This window comes from Podarcis gaigeae (genome assembly GCF_964106915.1).
Source record: "Podarcis gaigeae genome assembly, chromosome: 6".
In the NCBI taxonomy this organism is placed as follows: domain Eukaryota; kingdom Metazoa; phylum Chordata; class Lepidosauria; order Squamata; family Lacertidae; genus Podarcis; species Podarcis gaigeae.
The window spans coordinates 25277961-25302182 of record NC_139682.1 but is presented as its reverse complement, the minus strand read 5'-3'; the positions used below and the strand labels follow the sequence as shown (position 1 = coordinate 25302182).

Here is a 24222-nt window from a genome sequence, read left to right as displayed (position 1 = left end):
GTAAGGTGTCTAGTAGGCAAGCTACAGAACCATACCAGGTTGTTCATGCTGATTTGGTTGGACCACTAGCGCCCTCTTTGGGTGGAAACAGGTACTTCATGGTTCTCATTGATGCATTTTCCAGGTATATTTATGTGTACAATCTCAAGCAGAAATCAGAGGCTTTTCCTAGGTTCAAGGAATTCTGTGCTTGGTTGGAAAATGTGCATGGTAAGAAGATAAAAATTCTTTTCACTGATCGCGGGGGAGAATTCACTTCTCAGCAGTTTGAAGCTTTTCTGACTGAGAAAGGAATTCAACACGATTTGTCTAGTCCTCGCTCGCCATGGCAGAATGGACTTGCGGAACGAGCAAATCAGACATTGCTTCAAGGGTTAAAAACCTTGCTGCATGATGCCAATCTTCCAGAGAGTTATTGGGCCGAAGCTCTCTCGTGTTTTGTTTACAGTTATAATCGCAGGTTATCTTCAGCGATTGGTTGTACCCCCTATGAGAAGATGTTTGGCAAGAAGCCATACATCAAACACATGAAAATTTTTGGTTCTGACATGTGGGTTCACTCACCACAAAGCTCCAAGTTAGACAAGCGTGGATTGCATGGTATCTTTCTAGGTTATCAGAAAGGGTCTTACAGAATAATGATGACTGACTCTAAGGCAATTAAGCTCACAAGAAGTGTTGAGTACAATGCCAAGTGGGGGGAGAATGTGGGAATTTTCCAATGTTATCCTGATGACAGTGATGAGACTGAGGATAGTCAAAAGCAACCGCAACAACCCACACCCACTGATGAAGGTTCTGATTCTGAGTCTGAAGCTGAATCGGGTGATTCAGAGGATTTCAAGAGTGCGAAAGCCTCTATGCGACCCTCTGAAAGCTCTGATCAAGAATTAGAGGAACCATTGTTCACAATAGGTCACTTTTCTCCTAAGAAGGAAGAGGAGAGTATTGAAGACTTAAGGCTAATTCGTAGGTCACAGAGAGCCACAAAAGGCAGACCTCCAAAGAGATTTGCTGATGAGTTTGCTAAGATAGCAGTAACAACTGTTAAAAGCTCCAAGAAGGTATTTGAACCTTCAAGTTTCCAAGAAATCCAGGATTTGGATTCAAAGGAAGCTGAGCCATGGTTAAATGCCATGAAGGCTGAGCTTGATTCCTTGGAAAGGAACAAAACATGGGACCTTGTTCCAGTAGTTCCAGGAATGAAACTGCTTGGAAGCAAATGGGTCTTCAAAGCGAAGACAGATCAAAATGGCAAGATAGTCAGACACAAAGCCAGATTGGTAGCCAGAGGTTTTGCACAGGTACCAGGTGAAGACTATCACGATGTTGGTTTCTGCTTCCTTCACTGAGCAGCGAAGTGCTTGTCACAAGACAATGTTTACATTCCTCAGTCAAGTGCTGTTGGGTTTTCTCACGGGAAAGGAGACTGGATGTGACGTACACTGGTTTCCTGTTTTTCACTGTTCTTTGCAGTTCAGTGTGTGATTCTCTCCGTGCTTTAGAGGAGAGAGGATGCCTTTCTCTGCTCCGGCAGAGGGAAAATGTTTTTCTGTAAATTACCAGCTTTGAAGTGTAAATAAAGTAATATAGAGCATGTTGGCACGTACTTTTCATCATTCCGCTGTGCACTGGACACTGCTTATCTCCAATATTTGGTTCCGGGCCCAGAAAAACGCAGTGTTTTGAGAATGGACTCCAGAAGTCGGGCTCCTGGCAAAGGAACAAAGGAGCAAAGAATTGGAGTGCCGGCAAAGGATCGGAATGCAGAGGGCCGGATCGGACGATATCTCTGCACGTCAAGATGATTTGATGAGGTATGTGCTACAGCTCCGGGCAGCCTGCCAGCTTCTAATTAATGGCTTTATGGCTGGACTTTGAACTTTTATAGCTGGTTTTGCCGTGGCACAGGCAAAAGGCTAGAAGGATAAATTTTTCCTATGCTGGGGGAAATCGAAAGTAAAGCAGCTACAGCATTGTCGCAGCATGAATTTAAGACAGCAGAGAGAACTTTCACTTTTGAACTCGCCTTTGGAATGCGGTTTGAAGCAGCTGCAGATAAGCAAAGCAGTTAAGCAGAAAGGCACAGGTTCACAGGCAGAGGCTGTTTTGAATTTGCATTTGGATTGAAGCAGCTGTACACAGACGCAGCATGTATAAAGCAGCCTGATTTAAAGCAGCAAAGATGACGCAGAAGGCTAATGCCAAAGTCATGATGGCTAGCTGCAGAAGGCTGGATGAGGCAAGTGGGGAATTTGATGCTGTACAGCCAACTGCTCAGCTAACAGTGGACTATGTTACTGCCGTGATATTGAATGAAGCGGATCGCCGGGGTGCTAGCTGCATCAACAAGGGGGAGTCTTCACAGACGTCATCCCAGAGTGCAGTGGAACCACCAGATGGCGCCAAAGCTTTGAAGGCAGTGAAATGCTACACGTGTGGACGTCTAGGCCATATGAAGAGGGAATGCAGATATCCCAGGGCCAAGACAGAGCAGCGCAGCGAAAGCTCATCGCGTGGAAAAGGCCGAGGCAAAGGCAAAGGTCCGGTGTCCAGGACAACGCAGCACAAGGCAATGGTCTCACGCTTCACTCCAAAGGTTGCAGAGGTCCAGAAGACGTCTAGATCTTTCTTCGTTGTTGATTCGGCTGCAACGCACCACATGTGCAACGATAAGCGACTGTTCGTGTCTTTTACACCGCAGGAAGGTGCGATTCACCAGGCGGATGACCACACAATTCCCAGTAAAGGCTACGGAACTGTTGTTCTTCACAGTTTGGACTTATCGATACAGGATGTGCTTTATGTGCCAGATGCCAAGCATAATCTGCTCAGCGTTGGACAGCTGAATGAGCGGAAAATTGACGTTTCCTTTAAGAACAAAAGGTGCATCATCACAAAGAAAAATGATTATGTATTGCATGCTGAATATGTTGATCGTTTGTATGTTTTGTATTTTGATGATGTTGTGCAGGATGACACTTGTTGCATTGCAGGTTCTAACAAAAGTTTGCATGCAGAATGTATTCACGATTTTCATCGAAAATTTGGTCATTTGCATTTTGAGGCAGTATCTAAAATGCCTGCCTTGGTTGAAGGTATGACTATTAAACCCTGCAGGTACCACATGAAGTGCAAGGCATGCGCAGCAAACAAGGTAAAAATGGCTGCGAAAGGTAAGGTGTCTAGTAGGCAAGCTACAGAACCATACCAGGTTGTTCATGCTGATTTGGTTGGACCACTAGCGCCCTCTTTGGGTGGAAACAGGTACTTCATGGTTCTCATTGATGCATTTTCCAGGTATATTTATGTGTACAATCTCAAGCAGAAATCAGAGGCTTTTCCAAGGTTCAAGGAATTCTGTGCTTGGTTGGGAAATGTGCATGGTAAGAAGGTAAAGACTCTTTTCACTGATCGCGGGGGAGAATTCACTTCTCAGCAGTTTGAAGCTTTTCTGACTGAGAAAGGAATTCAACACGATTTGTCTAGTCCTCGCTCGCCATGGCAGAATGGACTTGCGGAACGAGCAAATCAGACATTGCTTCAAGGGTTAAAAACCTTGCTGCATGATGCCAATCTTCCAGAGAGTTATTGGGCCGAAGCTCTCTCATGTTTCACTTACAGTTATAATCGCAGGTTATCTTCAGCGATTGGTTGTACCCCCTATGAGAAGATGTTTGGCAAGAAGCCATACATCAAACACATGAAAATTTTTGGTTCTGACATGTGGGTTCACTCACCACAAAGCTCCAAGTTAGACAAGCGTGGATTGCATGGTATCTTTCTAGGTTATCAGAAAGGGTCTTACAGAATAATGATGACTGACACTAAGACAATTAAGCTCACAAGAAGTGTTGAGTACAATGCCAAGTGGGGGGAGAATGTGGGAATTTTCCAATGTTATCCTGATCACAGTGATGAAACTGAGGATAGTCAAAAGCAACCGCAACAACCCACACCCACTGATGAAGGTTCTGATTCTGAGTCTGAAACTGAATCGGGTGGTTCAGAGGATTTCAAGAGTGCGAAAGCCTCTATGCGACCCTCTGAAAGCTCTGATCAAGAATTAGAGGAACCATTGTTCACAATAGGTCACTTTTCTCCTAAGAAGGAAGAGGAGAGTGTTGAAGACTTAAGACTAATTCGTAGGTCACAGAGAGCAACAAAAGGCAGACCTCCAAAGAGATTTGCTGATGAGTTTGCTAAGATAGCAGTAATAGCTGTTAAAAGCTCCAAGAAGGTGTTTGAACCTTCAAGTTTCCAAGAAATCCAGGATTTTGGATTCAAAGGAAGCTGAGCCATGGTTAAATGCCATGAAGGCTGAGCTTGATTCCTTGGAAAGGAACAAAACATGGGACCTTGTTCCAGTAGTTCCAGGAATGAAACTGCTTGGAAGCAAATGGGTCTTCAAAGCGAAGACAGATCAAAATGGCAAGATAGTCAGACACAAAGCCAGATTGGTAGCCAGAGGTTTTGCACAGGTACCAGGTGAAGACTATCACGAGACCTACTCACCCACCGTGAGGTATGAGAGCATTAGGCTTATGCTCAAGCTAGCTGCAGAAGAGAATCTACACATTAGTCACCATGATGTGAATACAGCTTTTCTGTACGGATCTCTAGATGAATCACTTTATATGCTTCCACCTGATGGCGTACAGGTAAAACAGGGATTTGTTTGTGCTCTGAAGAAGTCCCTTTATGGTCTCAAACAAAGTGCACGGTGTTGGCACACAAAACTCACTGAAGTATTGTTTTCTCTAGGTTTTAAGCAAGGGAAAGCTGATCCATGTGCATTTGTCAAAGAGGAGGGGCAAAAGAAACTGTATTGTTTGTTTTATGTTGATGATCTTTTATTCTTTTGGAAGGATGTCACAATGTACAATAATGCCCTAGCTCAACTGAAAGAGAACTTTGACATGAAAGATCTTGGTGAGGTAAACAACTACCTATCTCTGGAAATAGAGAGAGATCAAGATGGTAACATTCTAGTACACCAGTCACGGAAAATTGCTGATGTGTTAAGCAAACTAAACCTGATGGATGCTAACCCTGTGGACACACCAATGATAACAGGTTATCAGGTAGATGACACTGAAGAAGCATTTTCTGACACTACACTGTACAGAAGTGTGCTAGGCAAGCTAAACTTCATTGCCAGATGTTCAAGACCTGACATTGCTGTTAGCTGTAATTTGCTAAGCAGACAAGTCAACAATCCTACTGTTAAGGATTGGAAAGCTCTGAAACGCATAGCGCGGTATTTGAAAGGCACTATGCATTACAGACTGAGATTTAACAATCAGAAGTCTGGTGGTCTTGAGATATTTGCAGATGCAAGTTTTGGAAGTGACACTACAGACAGGAGAAGTACGTCTGGAGTTTGCTATATGTACAATCAGAGTCTATTTGATTGGTCATGCAAGAAGCAAACAACAGTTAGCTTAAGTACTTGTGAAGCTGAACTGAATGCACTGTCTTATTCACTTAAGGATTGTGAATGGTTGTTACAATTGTGCAAAGACATGAAAATTCCTGTCAAATGTCCAATCCAGGTTTACCAGGACAACAAAGCATGTTTGGCTTTGCTGAATTCTGAAGGTTGTAAGCAAAGCACGAAGCACTTGCAGTTGAAGTTGCAACATGCTAGGGAACGTATTCAAAAGGGACTCGTAACAGTGTCCTGTATGCCAGGTAATGAAATTCCTGCTGATGTATTGTCCAAGATTGTATCAAGGGATCAACACTGTACCTACGTGCAGAAGTTGGGTTTGTACTGATATTGTATGAACACGCTGCCCAGTGATGTTCACAGAAAGGGGGAGGATGTTGGTTTCTGCTTCCTTCACTGAGCAGCGAAGTGCTTGTCACAAGACAATGTTTACATTCCACAGTCAAATGCTGTTGGGTTTTCTCACGGGAAAGGAGACTGGATGTGACGTACACTGGTTTCCTGTTTTTTCACTGTTCTTTGCAGTTCAGTGTGTTGTTCTCTCCGTGCTTTAGAGGAGAGAGGATGCTTTTCTCTGCTCCGGCAGAGGCAAGATGTTTTTCTGTAATCTACCAGCTTTGAAGTGTAAATAAAGCAATATAGAGTATGTGGCACGTACTCCTCATCCTTCCGCTGTGCACGGGACGCTGCTCATCAACCAACAGTGCTATAGTCTAGATTGGCTCCTCCACTGAAAACTAAGCTATTAAGTTGGACTAGAAGACTTCTGTGCTTTTTATTCCTCTAGCTTTTTTATTCTTCAGTTGCAGTCCACTCCGACCAACAGAATTCTTTTCTTATTACGAAATCTGTTTTAACAGTACAGTGGTACCTCGGGTTACAGACGCTTCAGGTTACAGATGCTTCAGCTTACAGACTCCGCTAACCCAGAAATAGTACCTTAGGTTAAGAACTTTGCTTCAGGATGAGAACAGAAATTGTGCTCCAGTGGTGCGATTTAACCTTAACCTCAGGTTAAGAACAGTTTCAGGTTAAGAACAGACCTCCAGAAGGAATTAAGTTCTTAACCCGAGGTACAACTGTATCCAGTCCCTGTGCAAAGAAGCCTCTTGTTTTTAGCTGGGCCAGGAGGAATATTCTGTATAGCAAACTGATACGGCTTTTTGCAGCAAAAAAATTACTAACGCATTGGATCATCATATATGCTTATATATCATTTGGTAGATGAATCAGAGTGCACTTGTTGGCTAAGTTAGACAGCAATTGCAACTTATGTAACTGTGGGCAGAGAGTGTGGAGTGTTTAGAATAATATAGGATGCGTTTAATTTTGCCTCCTCTTAACTCTCTGTGCCCCCAGCAAACTTCCGAATAGTATGAGGAAGGGTATGTGATGAGGACAAAAGACCTGAAACGAAAAGGCCTCAGTATAAGTTCATTGTAGGGCAAAGTGTGTGAACAGCCAATTATGATGTTATTATGAAAGATGGCATTACAGCACTGAGAATATTGATTGGGCCTATGGCTATGGTGAAGCACTGAAAGAGATAAAGAATGAGGGCGAGATCAATATATGCATCTTTAGACCTATTTATTGCTGGGTGATTTCTCCATTCCCCTTTCCTGTTCAATCTGGCATAATTTACCTTCATAAAGTGTTCAGCGTCAGGGGTCCATTATCAGAGTAATCAGTTTTGATTAGTAGAGAAAAGGGTACAAAATTGTTTAGCCTCTAGATAGAACTGTGAAAAGTGAGTAAACTATGCTTGACAGCACCTAATGCAGTTAGAATGTAGACTTAATTTGATTCCAATTCTTTATGGCTTTCCGTGATTTCAAGCATCTATTGGTTTGTTAGGGGGGAAAATATAATAGGAAATGGGCCATGGCAGGTGGGAGGAGAGAGATAATTTAGATTTGCAGGATGCAATTTTCCTCAATATAAACATTCTAATGCAATTTGATGCCTGCTGTGTTTTGGTGTGCTCGGGCAGGAGCATTTAGCCTTCAGATTTATTTTTAGAGAAGCTGAAATGTGTACACAGGATGACCAAGGAAGCAGTCTTTGGCTCCACATTCTCACACTCCTTGCCAAGCTTTTAGGAATTCTCTCCTTTAAAAACAATATTTATGCACAGATGGAGCCAAAGGGTTCCGAGATCCAATGTGATGTGGCAGAAAGAGAATTGGCTTTGGATGTGGGAAAAAGAGAAGAGGTGGAGGCAGCATCAAAAGGCAAAGCAGAAGAGAAGGCAGAGCCTGGAGAGGGTGCTGAAAAATCCATCTCGGATGTTGCCTTGATAGGAGAACCTCAGTGTTGTGCCCTTGAGGAAGGTAGTTTCAGCACTCCTTGCTGCTGCTTTTGCTTTGGTACAATGTAGGAAACTCAGATTCCCAGCTATAGAAAGGGAGTGGGAATGGCAGATTTGGGTTGCTTTGCATTGTTGTTTGGATATAAAGCTCTTGGGACGTGGGTGGCGCTGTTGTCTAAACCACTGAGCCTCTTGGGCTTGCTGATCAGAAAGTTGGTGGTTCAAATCCCCATGACGGGGTGAGTTTCTGTTGCTCTGCATGCCAGTGCAAGTAGATAAATAGGTACCGCTGTGGCGGGAAGGTAAACAGTGTATTCATGTGCTCTGGTTTACATCGTGGTGTCCTGTTGCAGCAGAAACGGTTTAGTCATGCTGGCCACATGACCCGGAAAGCTGTCTTTGGACAAACGCAGGCTCCCTCAAAGCGAGATGAGTGCCGCAACCCCATAGTCACCTTTGACTTAACCGTCCAGGGGTCCTTTACCTTTACCTTTACCTTTACCTATACAAAGCTCTAGTCCAGAGGATGGTGTCTTCTCCATCCTTCTCTTGGTATTGTCCAGTTACGAAGGCTTGTTCCAAATGGCAGCCTCTGAAACTCTTACAGTCACTGGATTTATGCTTCCGTAATCATAATGTGGCTCATATTACTAGAACTTGGGGCCGTCCAATAGAGCTGAAAGTTGAGAGTTTCAGGACAGACAAAAGAAAGTACTTCTACACATGGCACATGGAATTCATTCCATAAGAGCTGGTGATAACTACTAACTTGGATGGCTTAAAAAGATCAGTCAAATTCATGGAAGGTATCAATGGAAAACAGCTATTCTGGACATGTTCCACCTCTTCTGCTGATGATAGGATGCCTCTCAATTCTAGGTGCTGGGAATCACAAGTGGGGAGAGTGCCGTACATTTAGGTCCTACAGGAATCTGGATGGCTTTTCTTTTTTTATGCTCCTTTACATGATAGCCTTCAGTGCTGATAAATGAGCAGACCCACCAATCCTAGTGATGTCTGTGGAGTGTGAGCTGAAGCACATTTAATATGATATATCCCAGAGCAAATATACTTAGGACCTCAGCCATAATGAAGAACTCCCATGATCCAACCCAGAAGTGCTGCACCAATCAATAACTTGACATGAGATAGGGAGTACGTAGGTTATACCAACTTTTCCCAGGGGAAAAAAAACTTGCTGTGACTATGCCACCCACTATGAACCCTTGGGACAGGGTGTGGAGACAACCAAATGGATACACCTCACCATAAATATTTGGAGTAAGAATTCCTGTAACCTATTCTGAACTTCTCCACTGAGTAAAGCATATGATCCTCTGTGGTGCTTTTATCCATCTGTAAACTGCTGGGCTACTAAACGGAAGTCAGCAACACAGCTTAAAGTACAAAATTTCAATGTGGGTTATTGGCAGGATAGCATTTTGGAACAGAGAATTTCTGTACCAACAAACTGCACATCCCTTTGCAAAATTTTCTCTTTTTTTTATGGCCAGCCAGTGTTTGCAAGGAATTCATACTGACTGATCAAATGTATTTATTACACCCTGTCTCTTGAGTCCTCAGAAATTGCCAATTGCATTGGTGTAGTAAAGGCTGATCCAAAGAACTGAGCTGCCTGTTTCTTTGCTTAATTTACAGTGAATGACTGATTTATACATATGCACATAGAATCTTCCCTGTAACATACTTGACATATGATAAACAGCAAAATGTAATCAGTATAATGGAATGACTAGCCTATAATTGTCAGAGGAAGCTGCAAGATGGGTAGATGGGGACTATTAAAAGAGCTTTCATATTATCAACTGTATTGTGAGTGTGGTGGGGGAAGGTTGGGAGCAGAATCTCCTTTTGGTGTTTTGCCTCTTCTGATACCATCTTCCCCTTAAATAGGAGGAATTTCCAGTGAATGGAATTCGAAGTCAAGAGCTAGTTAGTTGATTGTCTTTGTGTGCAGAATCTTTTCCTTCTGTGGTTTTGGATTCTTGGTGCAACTTGATGCAAAGCAGGGCAGTCAGTAACATTTTCTGATAAGGGTGTAATAGCATTGCTAGTTCTTGGGCTGACCATTCCATCTGCTCTAATGCTTAGCTGAGGAGAGGCGCTTTCTTTGCTGAAATTGATAAGACTTGTAGCTATCATTTCAGGATTCAAAGATTAGGTCTATAAAGCTGTACAGTGGCTCAGGAAATCCATACCTTATTAGATGAGTTCCAGCCTCATCCATCCCGTTCCCTCCTTCTTACTGTAATCTGACATGAGGATTTAATTTCAGCCTTGCTTTAGATAAATAATCAATTATGGAGAGAGGTAGCGAGGAACGCCAGAGCAACTGGCAGGTCAGTTTGAACATGCTTGCTGTGTGAGCAGTGGCAGTGTTCTCAGAGGTGTACAGGGTCACCTGCAGCTGTAAAGTTTTATACCATTATAAAATTGACAGTAAAATCTGGGCACACAGGACTTTCCCTATATTTAAGCAAAGCTTTAAAGCTCTAGTTCCTGACACCCACACCCTCTTCCCTTAAAAGCATCCAGCAGCCCAGTGCTAGGGACGAACGCAAGCTGTCAAGGTACAAATGGCAGTTTTAAACATGATCTGTTATTTGGTGGATGGAGCCGAGACACCCAGCTTTGTGGCAGCCGCCATTAAAATCTACCACTGCACCCTTCATCTTGGCTCTTGGGTAAATAAACAGCCAAGATAGAGGCATATCAACAGAGCAACCCACTTACTTCTTCTCTATGTGCTCCCCCCAAAAAAAATATCCTTGTAGATGGGTCCCTTCCAACTCTACAATTCTATGACCCTACGCACAAGTCTGCAGTTTTTAGCCCCCCACCCCACCACTCAAGAAAGGATTGTGTTCAGTGTGGTGATTTGTGACCATCTCGGAGTTTTCCTCAGCTGTGCTTTCTAGAGAGAAGCAAGCGCTTCGCTTATGGTAGGCATGCGGCCTCTACACACCACAAACGACGTAACAGCTTGTTCACACCTGTTTCGTGTTGTTACAAAGGTTGTCTATATTTCCCAGGGGTTGCCAATGCCTTCTCTGACTGGTGTCAGCACTTGCATCCTTATTAGCAACCTGCCATTAGACATGTAGACATCAGTAGATAATGGTACTTACGTCCCTGCTTTCCCTGCTAATTTCTACAAATCCATTAGGTCACATCCAAACCATACATTTAAAGCCCTATTACACTTCTTTAACAGTCATAGAGATTCCTGAGAACTACAATTTCTTCAGGGTGTTGGGAATGGTATGTCTGTGAGGTCAGCACCCTTAACAAACAGCAGTTCATTGGATTCTCCATGACTGTTAACACAGTATAAGATTGCTTTAAAGGTGTTGGTGTGGCTGTGACCTTAAGAATCAAAGTAATATGTAATGATTGGCAAGTAGTTGATACTGATAGCTGATACATATGGGGAAACTGGATCAGGACCCTGGCATGAGGGGAGAAGGGTGTCTCCTTGCCACGGTCCCAATTCAGATCAGTCCTCCCCTCTTGCTATTTGCAACAGGAGGAAACTGGTGTCAATAGGAATTTTCTTTCCTTTGCAAATAGGAGGTGTGTGTATATAGGGCCACGAGAAGGGAAATGAATTAACACATCCTTTCCTCATACCGTGGTCCTGAACAGCACTCCATACAATGACTAGTTTTTTAAAAGGTTAGCTTTATGAGTGCAAACAACATGGCAACCATCATGCTTAGTCTGGACCCAAAAGGAACATCTCTGGTCTGTTGGCAATCCTATTATCAATCCATTGATACATTGTGGAAAAAGACAGGGTGGGTACACCCTATGGAATACACCAGCAGTACTCCATAACTTTAATTTTTGCTGAACCAATGAAAGCAAGCCAAAGAGTCCTGAATAACAAGAGCCTCATAGTTTGCTTCTATTTAATCTCAGAATAAATGACCATGCAAACAACAGTGTTGCTTTTAGCTCAGGAATGAATTGTGTGGGTGCAGGCCTGAAGAAATTGCAAACAGGCATTGATGTGACTTACTGTATTTATTTTTTACGAAATTATACCCCATTTATACTGCACAATGGTGTTGCTCAAAGCTGCTTAGGAACAAAAAGCAAACCTAGGAGAAGCAATACAAGTGCAATACAACAAACTCAAAACAAGAGAAAAAGCAAAAACACAAGTTTTGTTACAGCAGTGCTAACAACCCATATATAGATATCAAGTTCTAATGGTCCAATTGCATCACAGCTTTTAATCAGATGACTTTCCAGTGACCTCATTCCCATTGCTTGCCCCTCCTTCCCCCCAAAATGAGTTATGAGTTCCAACTTTACGTGGATATTACACTCTACACAAAGAGTACAAGCAAGGAAATGTATTTTTTTATATAAAAAATAAAGAAATAAAAAATACCAGAAGACCATATGCATCTTTCATTTGTTCGTCCAACTTTTATAATAAGACTTGTGGCATTTGGATAATAAATCCATGATCTTAAAGACCTTGTAATCAAGTTCAAGAATTCAAGGGAAAGCACTAATGATGTAAATACAACAACCTTGGGGAAGAAAAACATTTTTCATGCAACATTTTTCATATACAAAAGAGCAGCCATCTGCAAGGGCAAAATGACTTAAAATTAATTACCCTGAGCTCTTCTGGATTGAAGAGACATATAAACCCTCCACTAGTTAGAACTCAAAAGAGTTTTTGCTGGAGGCAGCCAGTCTTCAGCCCCCGCCTGCCCTGGTTTATGAGTCCAGAGGAACTGAGGTCATTGAATACTGGAGAGGAAGAATGGAGGCTTCATGTGCATGTATGTGCAAGGTGGAGAGGGAATGCAGCTTTGAATTCTTCCCCAGGTAAAAACACTGCCTGCATCTAGAAAAGCAACACAGCAGGAAAGAAAGTCCCTGGGTAGCTCAGTTGGTTAGAGCGTATCACTGATAACGCCCAGGTTGCAGGTTTGATCCTTATATGGGACAGCTGCTAATTCCTGCATTACAGGGGGTTGGACTAAATGATTCTCAGGGTCCCTTCCAGCTCTACAATTCTATATTCTAAGATAGGCATAGGCAACCTTCGGCCCTCCAGATGTTTTGGACTACAAGTCCCATCATCCCTGACAACTGGTCCTGTTAGCTAGGGATCATGGGAGTTGTAGGCCAAAACATCAGGAGGGCCGAAGGTTGCCTATGCCTGTTCTAAGGGCTTGTGTGTTGTTGTTTTTAACACGCAAATGGAGCATTCTCAACAATGGCATTCTCCACCTGCAGACTAAAATCAACAGTTCTACCACCTCATTTTCCTACCACACTGTCCCTACATTCTGCAAAATAAATGAAAAAAATGTCCAGTAGCACCTTAAAAGGTAAAGGTAAAGGGACCCCTGACCATTAGGTCCAGTCATGGCCGACTCTGGGGTTGCGGCGCTCATCTCGCTTTATTGGCCAAGGGAGCTGGCGTACAGCTTCTGGGTCATGTGGCCAGCATGACTAAGCCGCTTCTGGCGAACCAGAGCAGCACACGGAAACGCTGTTTACCTTCCCGCCAGAGCGGTATCTATTTATCTATTTGCACTTTGACATGCTTTCGAACTGCTAGGTAGGCAGGAGCAGGGACCGAGCAACGGGAGCTCACCCCGTTGTGGGGATTCGAACCGCCAACCTTCTGATCGGCAAGTCCTAGGCTCTGTGGTTTAACCCACAGCGCCTTAGAGGCCAACTAAGTTTGTTCTGGGTATAAGCTTTCCAGAAGAAACTTAGTTGGTCTATAAGGTGCTACTGGACAATTTATTAAAAATTTATTTTGACTGTGTCAGACCAACACGGCTACCTACCTGAACCTACATTCTGCAGTTGGCAGGTACATTTTCATATATATATTTTTTTAAATGCCTGGGATAGCTTGACTGTGGTAATGCAGGCACTGGCAGCTTCAATGTTGGGTTACTGCAACACTCTATGTTGGGCTCCCCTTGTATTTTGGTCCAGAATGCAGAACGCTGCAGGACCATTAACACCCCTGCTGGGAGATCTTCCTTGGCTCCTGATTTATTACTGGGCCAAATTCAAGGTGTTGTTGCAAGCATCTAAAGGCGTATACAGCTCAGTGCCAGTTTATTCCCAGGGTCACCTACCCTGTAAGTGTCCACTTGACTGCTTAAATTTTTTTTGAAGCACTTGGATCTTAGGCAGGCTCCTTCACTGTTTAGTTTTAAGCACCTGCTAAAAGATTTTTCCCCCTCTAAGGAACCCTACCTAGGCATGTAAAGTTATTGTGCAATTTTAGCATGTGTTTCTAGTTAGTATAATTGTTTTAAAATAACTGATTTCGTTCGTATTTTACTTTTCATGTAACTTGTTTTTAATTAGTATTTTTATGAAGGTTTCAGATTGTCTTTTGTAAATCTTTGAGTAAGTAGCATAGATATATATTGCTAAATAATACAAAGAATCACACAAAGAAATTCCTTACCTAGTGACAAGGACTAGGGCTGCCATATGTCTGGATTTCCCCAGACATTACTGGGATTTCAAAGGCGGAATTGACATTTGGGGGCAATTTCTGAAAGGTGGTGCTTTGTCCTGGATCTTAGGCAAGTCAAGCAAAAAATTGCGGGGTTTTTTTTTGGCATTTTTGTAAAAAAAAAAAAAAGGCTCAACAACTTTGGGGTTTGTCTTAAGAAAGCTTGACAATTTTGGGGGTTTCCTAAAAAAAGCTGCCAACTTTCAGGGTGTCCTGGTTTATACTTTTTGAAATATGGCAACCCTATAAGAATGGACCCTGCCAAATCAAAATTCTATCTCGGAGTCCTCTTGGCTTTGCTCGTTTTTCAGCTGCAGTAGTTTTGTGTGTGTGCATGTGTGGTTTTCTCAGGGAAGCATTTTAAAACTCAGCTGCACTCTGATCTACTCTATCATAGAATTGAAGGGTTGGTAGGGATCATCTAAGGGACACAGGTAGTGCTGTCGGTTAAAAGACAGAGCCTAGGACTTGCTGATCAGAAGGTCGGCGGTTCGAATCCCCGTGACGGAGTGAGCTCCCGTTGCTCTGTCCCTGCTCCTGCCAACCTAGCAGTTCGAAAGCACATCAAGTGCAAGTAGATAAATAGGTACCACTCCAGTGGGAAGGTAAACGGCATTTCCGTGCGCTGCTCTGGTTCGCCAGAAGCGGCTTAGTCATGCTGGCCACATGACCCAGAAGCTGTACGCCGGCTTCCTCGGCCAATAAAGCGAGATAAGCGCCGCAACCCCAGAGTCGGTCACGACTGGACCTAATGGTCCCTTTACTTAGGGATCGTCTAGTAGTCCAACTCCCTGCAATGCTGGAATCACAGCCAAGGAATCCCTGATGGATGGCCATCAAACTTCAGTATAAAAACCTCCAAGGAAGGAGAGTCTGCTGTCTTTCAGGGCAACCCGTTTTTGAACTCTGTCATCTCTTTTCTGCTACATGTACCACTCCTGCTACGTTTCACTGCTGCTCCTGGAAGCAGCAGTCCTGCCTGAGGTTGGCCAGGGATTGGAAGGCTCTGACCTGCCAGATTGTACGCAGTGACTCTGAAGGGAACAGGACGCTTCCTTTCCAACTGGAGCATTGCTGGACGGGGCTGGAAGTGAAAGGGCATCCTCTGTTAAGCTCTTCGAGTGAACAGGAAGCACACACAACATATTCTTCCAAAACTGTAAAAGTACTTAAGGTATTTTGGGGGGGTGATTGTAATTAAGATGTCTTTCATCTGATCAGTGATCAGTTGGCATTTCACGCTGCTCCTTTATAGTTCTTACACCATTTCAATGTTGATTTATTGTGTTTTAGTGTTTTATAACTCACGTTGAATGCCCGTCTGAAAGCAGGAGGTATAAACCATGCAAATAAAATTGTAACGCAGAAACTATTTTTTCCTGTATGCTAGGGGAGCTTACTAAAAATATGTGACATGTAGATTGCCAAATATTGCCAGCTATTAGGGATGGATGACTCGGTCAGTTCTGGTTTCTCTCCATTTGTCTTTCCCCCCAATATTAACTTCATGTTAACCGCATTTCTGTATCAGTTTACAATTTAAAAAATAAAATAAAAAGTCCTTGCTAAAATTTACCAGTATTTAACTGTGCAGTTCTTCTTATATAGATGTGTCTGTCATTTTGCATCATATTCACATTTTTGCCAGTAGTTTCCCCAAATATAATGCATTTTTAATATGTCATTTTCATGAATTGGTGCATATTTGTGCACACTTTGCCCTAATATGCACATAATTTGCACACATTATTTGGTTAAATTGATCTGTTAGGCAGTTCTTTATCTCAGCAGGCATTGCAGCTGTTACCCTGCTCTGGTTTTTTCTTCTTCTAAGGGTGTGAGTCTTGGCCCAGATCCTCTTCTCGAACAGAGCCTGGGAGCTGTGATAGCGTTGGCCCTCAGAGTAGCATTGCCCATCTGCTTGGGCGGCAGGAAGAGATATCTGTTTCTTTTTCCCTTCCACTTGACGTTGTATATTGGAATTGCAGTAATTCTCCAGGGCCATCACATGAGAGCGGTGATGACCTGCTCTCTCCGGAAGAGGATCCTATTATCAATACAGCACAAAGGCCTCCTTGCAATGATGAAATTTCAGAGCTGTGGGTAATCCAGGAATGTGCCTTGTTAATTTTGGAATGGAAGGGAATGGCTATTTTCTAATATCTCATTCACTGTTTGCACAGCAGCTGAAAGGCCATTAGCTTCACTTGGCTAAATTTCCTGATGGTAATATGCAGTTTCCTGACTCCTTATGGACGATAGGAGGCGATGAACTGATAAAATCAAGGGTTTTCCTCTCAAGATTTCAAGACAGGTTTTAATTAGCCATGGGAAGTTAAACCTTATGTGGTAATAATAAACACACTCTGCTTATCATCTCTAGAGCTCAATGCTGCCACGAAGAATAGACTTCTCAGCCCCAGAATATGAGTGTAGGGAGAAGGGAATGAAAGAAGGAACTATAAACTTATGATGGGTGCATTAAATTGGAATTCAGAAACTTATTTAAAGCTGAAATGAGTTTGCCTCCATAATTCTTATTCAAAAGTCTCCTCTGTGACTTTTAAAAAACCATTTTAAGATTTGCGGATATGGTATATGATGATGGCCTCAATTCAGCTAAATTTAATCTTGACAGTCCCATTGAAAGCAACAGCACAGAAAATAATCACAACTAACTTGTTCTGTTGGTTTCAATGGATCTTGGTTTCTCAGTGGCCTTCAATTCCACCATTTATTTATTTTATTTGTATGCTGCTTTTCCACACCCCCCCCCCAAATTCAAACAAACACTACAAAAACAATTTCACGATGGACCAGGCTTGTTTTCTCCTACTCCAGAGAGCAGGACTAGAACCAATAGCTTCTAACTACAAAGAAGGAGATTCCAACTAAATATCGGGAAGAACTTTCTGACTGTCATTGCTGTTTGGCAGCGGAACGGGCTCCCTTGGGAAGTTGTGGACTCTCCTTCCTTGGAGGTTTTCAAGCAGAGGTTGGATGACCATCTGTCATGGATGTTTTGCTGAGATCCCTGCATTGCAGGGGGTTGGACTAGATGACCCTCAGGGTCCCTTCCAACTCTACATTTCTGTGATTCTAGGCAAGAAGTGGAAATGATCCTGCTCCACATCTTCCTCATGTTTCTGGTTTGTGGATGTGGCAAGTAGAAGAAGAAGAAGAAGAGTTTGGATTTGATATCCCGCCTTTCACTCCCTTTAAGGAGTCTCAAAGCGGCTAACATTCTCCTTTCCCTTCCTCCCCCACAACAAACACTCTGTGAGGTGAGTGAGGCTGAGAGACTTCAGAGAAGTGTGACTGGCCCAAGGTCACCCAGCAGCTGCATGTGGAGGAGCGGAGACGGGAACCCGGTTCCCCAGATTAGGGGCCTACCGCTCTTAACCACTACACCACACTGGCTCTCAAGTAGTTAAAATAGGGTTGCTAACTTTTTGTTCCTGTCAAAATTTATTTGCTGTTTACTTTTTGGTGTGCCCAGAAATGCAGCAGGTGAAACTCTACTTGCTATCCCTGTATGGCATTCTTTGGAAAAGCTTCCTGCTAAATTTCTGTCAGTTTTTGCAGAATATTGAAAGGACAGAAGCCCAACCAGAAAAAAACCCCAATAACCCTGATAAGGACCCTATGAGTGGGATTCAGCTAACAAACCTCACCAGTCGAAAACCTCCGCTAGGGCTTCTGCTTGCACAGCAGGGCGCCCTCCCTCTCCTGTGAGGGTTTGCAGGGACCAGGCTCTGGCCATGCTTGCCTTGGGGGAATCGGGTGCAGGCCGGCAGGCATGCTCAGATGATGTGATGAGCTGCAGCTGGGGGCAAGCTCAGGACGACTCATATAAGGCCTGCGTTTCACCCTTGGTTTGTGTCACAGCAATGTGGCCTTATGCTGAGCTGTAGTCTGCTTCGGGTTCCTGTGTTCCCATTATCCTGCATCCTGGCCTCCTCTGGTCCCTGACCTCTGTTGGACTTGCGTCTGACTGTGGACCCACTGGTTCTGGCGTGCTGGTCCTGGACTCTTGCTGCCCATGCCCAGGATCATGACACCAAAATTGTCCCAGGGTGGTCTGGAGAACCCCCAGAATAGCAGATGGAACATTTGTTTGTTTTTTTAATTTTTTTTAAATTTAATTTTAATTAATAAAATAATTCAACATTTATACATACATATTACAAGTATACAAACAAACATACATTTCATACAATCCTTAAAAATATTCATACATACCCACACTCAATTCTACAGATACTTCCTTTTCCCACCACCATCCCTCACCCCTCACCCCACCCTTGTGTTAGACTTCCAATCTACTCAATTGCAATTTCTTTCCACTTCTATTACTTTCTTTCACACACTTTTAAACCAACTTTTCTACTTCTTTTTCTGTTACACATTCTTATCCATCTTATTTAGTATTTCACTATTTATAATGGAACTTGTTTATTCTAAGAGGAGTTCTGATTTTTTAATAAGATTTTGCAAGTATCCTTTAAATACCTTCCAGTCCTTGTCTATCTTTTGAGATCCTTCCAATTTCTCCCATTGTTTTGGATATATTGTAATACTCCAATAATTTGGCAAGCCACTCTGTTTTTGTCGATATTACTTACCTGGCAGGGGAAATATCATGATCACAGCAGATGGAACATTTGTAATAGCACAGTGTTTAACTTCACCATATAAGTTCTGCTTAATGTAGGCTAACAGGTCCTTCAAGAAGTCTAAACTCTTTCTGCATTGATTTGTCTGCTGAGAACTCTGGTGAGGACCCTGGGGACATGTTTCTAGGATGCCTACTCAGCTTACACAGGGCTGTGACCTAGCTTGTTGGGATTGCCTATAGCCCTGTGTGACTTGAGTGTGCAGCCTAAAACAGGTGTCAGCAGACTTCAGGCTTGTGGGATTTTTACTAGAACCTGATGTCAGCCAACCAGAGCCAGATGCAAAATGGTGGCTCACAGGGTGGAGTCAATGACCTAACTACACGGCACACACTAGAATGTCCTGCATGTACAAGCGCAATTCTACACCTGAGTTATTTTTATGGAGGCTTTTTGTGGAGCTACAAGAAGTCAACCTGTAATCTACCAGTAGATTTTAATCTACCTTCTGTCAACCACTGCCTTGAAACATACGCAACGCTCCCCGGCAGCTGCAAAATGCACAGGCAGAGTCCTGGGTAGGCAAACTGTTTTTCAGGAGAGCTTGTCCACCTTTCTGATAAAAGGACTTCTGAGGTGCCCAGAAACAGTGTTTGCAAACTGCTGATTTAGTGTAAAATATGAAGACACCATTACTGGTTCCACTATGCTTTGGAACAGTGTGATCACTGCACTGTTCTCTTGCTCTGAAGGAAGTGCATTGCCAGGGAGCAACAAACCTTAAGAAAAGAGGACCTGCAACTTCTCAAGCCGCACTATGCCTCAGCTGAAACGAAGGGGGGGAAATTGGAATTCTATCCCTGTCTGAAAAGTAAAAGGGACAAATTAGTTTCTTGTCACTGCGCTGCAATAAATACATTGTCATTTTTATACCCCAGTGAATCATATTCTCCATTTCCCCCGTAACTATTATACAGTCTGCTGGCAGTACATCATTTTTTGGTAATTTTATTTTCGCCAATTGTTTTATGAAATTTTTGAGTTTTATGGACACTAAAACAAATCTAGCCTGCAAGTGTTATAGCCCCTTAAATCACCAGCAGGAAATCTCAAGGTTCCTCCAGACTGTGAGGGAAGGAAGCTTTAAGAAAGAAAGATTGCCCCTAGCTTATAAACTGAGCAAAAACCCAGAGATAAGTTTGTAAAAGGGACATACATCACTGGTGGCAAAAAACTGGAACATAAAACAACATCGCTCCACTCAGCTCCCTTAAGAATAAAAATGGATTTTTATTTAGCAGAAGCACTAAAGGAGTTAGGAGAAAGGAACACACAAGCTTCTCCATGCTTTCTTAGCCATAACAATCCTTATTTCCTGCTGAGCAAAATTGTCAGGCAGTATTATGGGGTGACTTTGAAAGGTAATAGCCCCAGCACCAAGAAAATAGACTAGCGGAAAACATTCTTTTGCTCATAAATATAATGGTTCAGCTTGGTTCTTCAGAAAGTGAATTGATGCTACATTCATGAAATGGACAATGTGTGCCCTTATTCCTCAATTCTCCTGGTATGTTTTAAGTTTTAAAAGCAACTTTTAAGATTTCAGGTTATCTTTTTCAACTCACGTACACACTTTCAAGATCTTGGCTGATCTCTTCTCTTATTTACTAAGACCTATTATTTGCGAAGACCTATCTTATTTGCTAAGACCTATTGCTATTGGAGTTAATTAGTGGCATTACCTATTAATATGTAGTTTGATAATTATGATCATGTAACTTAATAGACAGTGCTGATTTTTCAGACGTACTTCATTTCCAAAATGATTTTCTGAAACCATGTTTTCTGTAGATTTTGATGGTGAAAACTGTTTTAAGAAAGTGTTCTTTTTTTTACTTTCTACTCATTTCCTTCTGTTAGTGGTTTGTTTTTTTTAAATGCCCTTGATTATTTGTTTAAAGTCCAACTTTCCTTATTCTTTTCACATTAAAAATACTTGGAACATCAGCCTGTTTAGGAAGCTCTTAGGTATGCAACAGAACGTCATGTATCAAAAGGTTTCCTCTTCTTCTCTACCAGGCTCTGCACCCAGAATTCTTAGTGATGTGCAAATAATTGTGCTGCATAAAACTGTTAAGCCACATGGCTTAATTTTTTCAAGAGGAGGATCTAGGGCATAAGTTAAGTTTGGGAATCTGGAATATATACTTGTGAGTTGCAATATAGGGTCACTCATGACAACTGAAAAATCAAGTGATTTGATATATTCAAATAAACCATCACAAATACAGCAGTGCAGGTGAAGTTGTCGCTCTTTCTTTATCTTTTTTAGTGGTGTCTTATCTACCCACCAGCTAGCCACTGCATATAGGAATGACCGCTCCCCGCTTAAAACGGGGGGCGCCCTTTGCATGGACGCGTGCAGCCCCTACATCTGGAGCGGCTCCAACAGCATAGGCTTGGCTTTGCCTTCCCTCAGGTGGGATACCTGGAGGTCTCCGCCTACCTCAGTCAGTTGTCCAATCCCACCTGGGGGAAGAGTTGCCAAGGAGACCAGGCCAGGTAGGGGAGGGATTACCTGCCCACACAAAGGAGGGAGGATCTTACCTGGGAATTCTCACTTGGCTCCAGAGCTTCTCCCACCCTACCCACCCTCAGTTAATGTCTCATTCTGCAGGTTAATTTTTCCTCACAGGTTTTGCAGGTTAACTTTTATTCACAGGTATGCGGGCGCTGCTACGTTAAGGTCGCTGTTAAAGGGCCGGAAAGGAATTTCCCTGCATTGGCAGGTTTCGCCTTTCCCGTAGCAAAACGTCACAACTTTGGTGGTATCAGGCCTTGGGTGGAATCCTTTTGTCCATCTTCCTCTTTGCGACGGCGATACCAGGGTTCCCCGTCAAAGGGGTTTTCTGAAGGGAGGCTTTGACCGTACGCCGAAAGGTCGTCATTGCTCTCCCCTGCGGCGGCGGCATTACGGGGGTGGCTATCTCTGCTTGAACATATGTTCTCCAGAGCCGGCCCATCCCCCCCCACACTGGATAACCCTGATGCTCCCTAGGTCCCTGGCTGGGGACTGGGGAGGGAGAACGCCCAATGCCTGAGCCAAGGTCTACCCACATTTGAAATTTAATAAAGTTGTGGCCAATTTAATCCTATAGCACGTTGTCTTGAGTCGTTATTCCACATGATGGGGGGACCGCGCAGGATCTGGGGACTCCGCCTGTCCACGCAAAAAAACACCCAAGTGATATACATGGCAAACATGTATGTGTGAGTCATAGCTGGTTATATCCTAGTTAAAATATGAAACTGGAACCTTGGAATTGGACTGCAAGATTGCATATATCCTCTCATGTGCGAATTCTGCCCCACTCAGGTAAAAGGTGGACTTTTGCTAATCTAGTATAATATCCAGGGTATGTTTCCCTAAACCCACTTTGAAAATCTTGATTAAAATTCAACCCTATGTATGGAAATTTGGGTATGAAGAGGTTGTATCTACAGTCCTTGCCCACAACTTCCATGCATCTATCATTCTTGTGTTTGGAGAGGTTCCACATGTACAAATCATATTTTCTCTGTGTGCATGGTGCATTTGCAAGGAAGCAGGCTGTGTATGCAGAATGCATGTGAGCAAGGCTATGCGCATGTAGGAACAATTAATGTATAGAAGTTGTGGGCAAGACATCAGGAATAAACCCATTTCTTCCTCCATGTGTTCATTGTACACACTTTGTGAATGTGTGAAAAAAGCTTGTCTTGCTTGCCATGGAAGAATGTAGAAGACCCTAGTGGTTCACCTCCAGTACCCAAGAGGTTGGGATGAAGAAGTCTCTCTTCCAGATCTAAGTGTGTCTTCTCTTCTTCTCAGAGGCGGATTTAGGGAGCGTGACTAGTTCAGTCATACGGACGCACAGCATAGACACCACAACTATGATGTAGAATGGAAGTGAGAGATGGGGAGGGGATACTGGACTTTGGTGTCGCAAAGGGCCACTGAAATTTGAGACCCCAAGGTCTGTCATTGCTCCTCTTCATTCAACTTCTGTGTGACTGTGTTGTATTTTGAGCTATTCTTTTCTAGAACTAGGGATCCAACAGAGACATGTACAACAGTGAGAGGAATAGCATGGATGCAAATGTTAGAATTCTCCACTGGGAATGTCTCTTGCACAAGCCTCATAGAAATGAATGGGCACTGTGCAAGAGCAGTGCCATGCTCTCGTTCAAGTTCTATTTGTTTAAATGTGGCAGAGAATATTTCCACTGAAAAGTAACCATTAATTGTGCCTACCTTAGGCTGTCCCAACCTGGTGCTCTGTAGAACTTCCACCATACCTGACCTTTGGTCAAGCTGGCTGAGGCTGATGGATGTTGCAGTCTAAGCTAATGGGAAGCTCCAGGTTGAGGAGGAATAGCTTAGCTTGATCACCACAACATTGAATACATAAGCCTTTAGAGCTGGGATGGGGAGCATGTGAGTCTGCAGATGTTCTTGAACTACAACTCCCATCATCTATGATCATTGGCCATGCAGGCTGGAGCTGATGGTATCCAACAGTATCTGGTGGGCCACAGTTTATCCACCTCTGCTTTGAAGGATCTTAACATATTGCATTTTCATATGTACCCCTAAATTACTTTAGTAGTAAAACCAATTTGGGAGACAGATAGACAGCATGCATTATACAGGTGCATTTGTCAGATGGCAGGCTGGCACACCAAGGTTTGTTACGGAGTCATGTGTAAAACCACCTTTGAGGTCATTTAGCTGAGCCAATCTGCTCTGCAACACAGAACTTATTCAGATTGCACTAACCTTCAATGCCATTTTACTTTATTGTAGGCCAATGCAAACTTTTTAAGGGATTCTGCAAATGCTAATTGCCCATCATGCTGAAGACCTGGAAGGTTTTATGTCTTCCCAAGCACTATTACGTACATCTTTACTCTTCTTGTCGCCGTTGCCCGCCAGCCCCGTGTAACATTTAATCTCTAACTTGGAGCCCCAGAGCTGGTGTGGTTTTACAACAGTTTTGTCATGTTTGCTGTCACACTCCTGACAGCTTCGTGACAGGTGGCAGATGTGCTGATGATGGATGGTTTCTCTCCTGTGCAAGGACGATGGGATAAAAGGGCAAACAAACTGGGTAATAGATGGGAAAAGCAGAGCGGTGTTGATAAGGCCTGGTCCAGACTCAGTGATGTATGGGAAAGCAAGCTGTGGGCAATTTGTTTTGGTGGAATGAGAGCATTTCAGCTGAAAGAGAGGAAAGGGAAGCAAGCAAAATCAAGAGAGACTGTAAAG

The 24222-nt window shown here is 43.1% G+C and overlaps 1 long non-coding RNA gene across 1 annotated transcript; it reads left to right on the top strand.

The window, feature by feature from the left end:
• The first annotated feature begins 1428 nt into the window (after nucleotides 1–1428).
• Nucleotides 1429–6106, top strand: LOC310848007. The gene is made up of 2 exons (XR_014566126.1): nucleotides 1429–1465; nucleotides 5983–6106. It is a non-coding gene; the product is annotated as an uncharacterized lncRNA (long non-coding RNA).
• Nucleotides 6107–24222: the final 18116 nt, after the last annotated feature.